This window comes from Cicer arietinum, chromosome 5, assembly GCF_000331145.2.
Source record: "Cicer arietinum cultivar CDC Frontier isolate Library 1 chromosome 5, Cicar.CDCFrontier_v2.0, whole genome shotgun sequence".
Taxonomy (NCBI): domain Eukaryota; kingdom Viridiplantae; phylum Streptophyta; class Magnoliopsida; order Fabales; family Fabaceae; genus Cicer; species Cicer arietinum.
The window spans coordinates 39,025,660-39,031,659 of record NC_021164.2 but is presented as its reverse complement, the minus strand read 5'-3'; positions in this window follow the sequence as shown (position 1 = coordinate 39,031,659).

Sequence of the window (6,000 nt, the reverse complement as noted above, 5' to 3'; positions counted from 1 at the left end):
ATTCTGGTTCCCCTTATGACCAAGGGTACATCCAGTCCTCTTGCACACCACAAGAGATTTTTCACTATTGTTAGAATAAGTACAAGTCCCACCCTAGGACCTTTGTTACAAACTCCTAACAATCATCCTAAGATAGCACACCACTATCTTAGTTTGCAAAACTTGAAGAAAGAACACCACTTTCGTCAATTTACAACACTTGAAGAAAGTACACCACTTTCTTCAATTTACAACACTTGAATGGTTTAGCAACATTGATTTTGACTTATATCAATATGATATAATAGATGATGTACAATGATAACAATCCAATATAATTTCAAGTACACTAGATAACTTTTCTCAATGATATGAAAATGTAAAATCTGTACTTGAAATATAAAAGTGAAACTTTGAATAAATCAAAACATTTTAGAAAGTTTGTTCAAGGTTTGGGTTGTAGGATTGGTTATGTTTGATCTGAAGTTATGGTGTATTTATACTCCATAAACATCTCTTCAGATTCGTGGCCATTGATCCAAGAGGTTTGATGAAGAAATGCAATGATCCGGAACCATTTCAGAATTGAAAAATAACATTGTTTCCAGGTGTACTCGACTATAGCATGTGTGTATTCGAATACACATCCTTTTAATGTTCAGTTTTATTTGAATTTTGAAGCTTGTATTCGAATACACATTCTTGTATTCGGATACAGATGTTTGAAGATGTTCAGATTTAGCTACTAACTTGTCTGTATTCGACTACAACATGTTGTATTCGAATACAACATTGTATTTTGCCAAAAATATTATTTTCAAACATTATTTATATATTTTTACTTTTTGAAAATCCTTTTGATGCATAAGCTAAAATGAAAGGTTCTCATGTGCATTTGAAATATATGAATATTAGATTGCATCATGTACCTTTACATTATAAAACTTCTAGCATATTTGACCATAGTTGTCTTTGATGTTTGACTTCTTTTTGAGCTTGCAACTTGATCACTTTCCTTGGTCTTTGTCTTCATCAAAAACATGTATTTTACATTCTCCCCCTTTTTGATAATGACAAAACCTTGTTGTTGTTAAGACTTCAAACTGTTTGATCGTTTTAATATGTCTCCCCCGTAATACATGTTTAACCCCCCTTTGAGCTTGAGTTCATGCCATCATGTTTTAAACATTTTGAAGACCTACAAAAGTTTTTAACAATAATAACATACCAATTTTCTCCCTCTTTTGACATGATCAAAAAGAAGGAAAAACAACAAACAAAATACCAACCATATATAGGGAAAATTACGTATCTGTTTTAGACTACACACTTGTTGTATTCAAATACAGGATTTTCTAGAGACATGTATTCGAATACATACAATGTGTGTTCGGCTATGATATTAAAATTTGTGTTTTTGTTTTTAAACGAAATTTTCACTAGAAAGACGACATGTAAAGCACATATTCATATTTATAGAACACATAAACATTTAAAAAATCAATTTTATCAACATATTAAGTGAAGAATTTAGATGTTGAAGATAAGTGACTTACAAAGAATCAATACCTTGTATTAGTACCTTTCTTGACCCACACATAATGCCCATTTGGAACACCAAATTTATTAAAATGACAAGCATTATGTGTGTGGCCATTTTGACCACAATAAAAGCATTTAGGAGTTGGTTTACTTGTATATGTATGTATATGAGGTTTATTTTGAATAAAATTCTTCTTATAATAATGATGATCTTTTTGCATAATTATAACTTTTTCTTTGCTGGATTGGTCACTTGCCTTAACAAAGATGGTTTTATTTATAATTGGTTTATCAAATTTTGAGTAACCATGATCACTTTTTTATTATAATATATTTGCATATTAAGGACATTTTCCAATCCAACTTGTCCATTTTCATATCTTTCAATTACTTTATTTAATTGTACAATTTTGAAAGAAAGAGAATCACACTTATCGCATGTAAAACTGTTTATTTCTTGTTGCAATCTGAATCCTAATTTTTCCGTCCATAGAAAAGAAACAAAACTGTCAATATATAGTACTTGATATTGGGCTTTAGAGTTTAGGGTTTAAAAAAAAGTGACCCGCTATTTAAAATTATTACAAAAGTCCAGATTAGGAAATCTGCAATTTAGGCCCAGTAAAGTTCCGAATTGGTATTTCCTTCCAACACAAAATTTGTAGCTCTAATATTTAGCTTTCCAACGCATGTTCGAATGCGCCAATCTAATATCCAGAGCTCAAGTTATGGCCTACAGAGCGAGAAAGTGTCAAAATACAAATAATAAAATTAAAATGTAAATAATAAAATTATAATTCAAATTCGACCTAAAGTTTAGAAACAAGCTAAAATTATTAATCTAAGCTATAAAGAGCTTTTAAAATACCAAACTAAAAGCTAGAAACATGTGTCCAAATGCTATGATCAAATTCCCCCACACTTAAACTTTTGCACCCCGAGCAAAACAATGCATGCGATTCCAAATATTCTTATGAATGCAAAGTGGTAAGAGAGAAATATCATTTCTAGCTTAAGAAAATCATGAATAGTTTTGTTATTACAACCAAGGCCAACAAGAGGAAAAGTTAACTAAAGAATGCATCAAAAGTGATAGAATCCTCTGAGGATATAAAATTCTCTCAACGTGTTTGGGCTACTGTTTACACTCAAAGCACATCATGAAAGCTAGCACTATCGTAGGTTTGACAAACCTCTATAATCCATATTTGAAACACATGCACATAATAATCAAAAGGTCTTTATTAAAGTTGTAATGTGGCCAAGGTAAGGGTGAGATAATCCGAAGGAGACTAGGGCTAAAAATCAAAGAGGATAAAGGAGTAATGATTAAGAGATAAAAACAAAATTAAGAAGTAACTCCACAAAACATCATTGACTTTTATTTTCACACTCTCTTTGCTCACAACCATTTTTCCTCATATGTTTCTTTTTTTTTCTTTCTTTTTTCATAACCCTCAAATTTAAACAAACAAGTTGAGCACCCCTACACTTATTTAAGGAAAGACTCCTTTATCCCTCAAGATTGGGTCAATTTATTGTTTTTCACTTTTAGGCTTGTAATGAGTTATATAACAAAGAATGGGATAATTAGGCTCAAAGGGGATTAAACAAATGGATAATTGTAGGGTAGGCTTATTTGGCTAGTAGCTTAATTAAGAAACAAATGCCTAGATCATTTCAATATATGCATGTGGACAAGAGTCAAGTCAAGTTATGGTGTAACTAGCAATCATGAGTGATATAACACAAGAAAAAAAAAGATGGATAAGACTCAAAAATCTCACGAAGGTTAATGACCTATAAAAAATGATACACAATTTAGCATTTTAATCCAATTTATTTTACCAAGAACGCAAAGATACTATCCAATCATGCTAGTCCAAACAAACTTTCCACATTTACAACCACAAAATCTGATGAAAAAGCATACAGTGCAATGTCCATTTTTATTTATTTTTTTATTATTATTATTATTATTTTTGAAATATATCAAATAAAATCCTAAATAATACCCCCACGCTTAAATTACACATTGTCCTCAATGAAAGTAACAAGTATAAAATAAGAGTAAGAAAAAGGAGCTCCCTGTTCAAACTTAAGTGTTGGTGGGCTTTTTCAAGGAGAGTTCTTCTATGGTAGCATCTTCAATCACAGAGCTCTCATGGAATAGTTCGATGCGTTGTTCATTTACTTTGAACACTTTCTCGATGTTTTCACTTTTTATCGCCACTACACCATGAGGAAAAATGTTAGTAAAACAAAAGGGCCAATCCAATTCGATCGAAGTTTCCCAGCCATAATTTTAAAACGGGAGTTGAACAATAAAAAAATTTGGCCAATGGAAAATTCCTTCCTAGAAATCATTTTATCATGAAAGTACTTAGTTTTCTCCTTATAGATCCGAGAGTTCTCATAAGCTTCAAGTCTAAGCTCTTTAAGATGTTGCAATCGAAGCTTTCTCTCTAAGCCTGTTTTCTCCATGTCAAGGTTACAACTCTTGACCGCCCAATAAGCACGGTGCTCTATTTGATTTTCCTGTTTGTGAATTCAGCTTGCCCATTAGTTTGGGGATGATACGGTGTAGAAACTCTATGCGCAACCCTATACTTCTGAAGCAAAGCGTCCATGGTGCGGTTTTCAAAATGAGTGCCTTGATCACTTATGATGGCTCGGTGTATTGCAAACCTGCAAAAGATATTTGATATGATAAAACTTGCAACAACTTTAGAATCATTAGTCTTAATGGGTATTGCTTCCACCCACTTCGAAACATAATCAACAACTTGTAAAATATAGACAAAACCAAAAGATACAGGAAAAGGGTCCATAAAGTCAATGTCCCACACATCAAATACTTCATAGAAAAGCATAGGTTGTTGAGGCATCTCACTCCTACGAATGATTGTTGTTCCTGCTATTAGGCACTGTTCACAATTTTTGTAAGTCTCAAAAGCATTTTAAACAAAGTGGGCCAAAAGAAAGTTGAGTTTAAGACTTTTCTTGTTGTCCATTAAGGACCAAAATGTCCCCCAGCTTGAGAGGCATGACAAAAATGAAGAATGGATTGAGCCTCATGGTGGAAAACACATCGCCTAATCACCTGGTCACTACATAATTTCCACATATATGAATCATCCCACACATAGTATTTGGCATCACTTTTAAGTTTGTGTATTTGTGTTCTGGATGCATCTACAGGAAAGACTCCAACAACTAGATAAGTAACTAATTCAGTGTAGCTGTTGCCCCCACTGCATAGTTAGATGCATCACACATAATTTCAAAAGGGAGGGTCCAATTGGGTGGCTGAATTATAGGAGTAGAGGTCAGTGTTGCCTTTAAGAAATCAAATGCCTTCTTGCATTTGTCATCAAAGGTGAAACTAACATATTTTTGCAGCAAATTTGACAACGAAAGAGCTATCTTGCTGAAATCCTTGATAATGCGTATGTAGAAACCTGCATGGCCAAGAAAATAATGAATCTCGTGGATGCAAGTTAGGTAAGGCAAATTAGAAATCATGTCAAACTTGGCAGGATACACTTCTATCCAATTTTTAGAGATCACATGTCCCAAAACTATGCCTTGTTCAACCATAAAATGACATTTTTCATAATTAACACCAGGTTAGTTTCAATACATCCATGAAAAACTCTATCTAAATTTTTCAAGCATGCATCAAATGAAGAACCATGCACAGTAAAATCATCCATGGAAACTTCAATACAATTTTCTATCAAGTCCGAGAAAATACTAATCATGCAGCGTTGGAAAGTGCCAGAAGCATTGCATAGGCCAAAGGGCATCCTCCTATAGGCAAATGTGCCAAAAGGGCAAGTAAATATGGTCTTTTCTTGGTCCTCTAGGGCAATATGGATCTGAAAATAACCAGAAAAACCATCAAAAAAACAATAATGTGACTTACCAGCCAACCATTCAAGTATCTGATCAATGAATGGTAAAGGAAAATGATCCTTTCTAGTTTTCTGGTTTAGTCTCATGTAATCGATGCATACTCTTGAGCTGTTATGCACTCGTGTGAGGATAAGTTCATTATTTTCATTTTTAACCACAATGAGTCCAATTTTCTTAGTGGCTACCTGCCCCGGACTCACCCATTGACTATCAGAGATGGGGTATATAATGTCTGCTTGCACATCCAAAATTAATGGGTTAAGTTGCCTTTGGGGCTGCCTGACCGATTTTACCCCATCCTCCAGTAGTATCCTGTGCATACACATGGATGGGCTAATACCAGGAATATCAACCAAGGTCCATCAGGTTGCCTTTCTGTGTTTTCTCAAAATCTGCAACAACTTCTCTTCCTGTTCATCTTCAAGTTTGGCTGAAATAATCACAGGTAACTTGCCATTTCCTTCTAAATATGCATATTTCAAATTTTCAGGAAGTGGTTTAAGCTCCATAGTCGGTGGTTGTTCAATGGAAGGTACAACACCAGTAGCCGAAGCTAAGTCT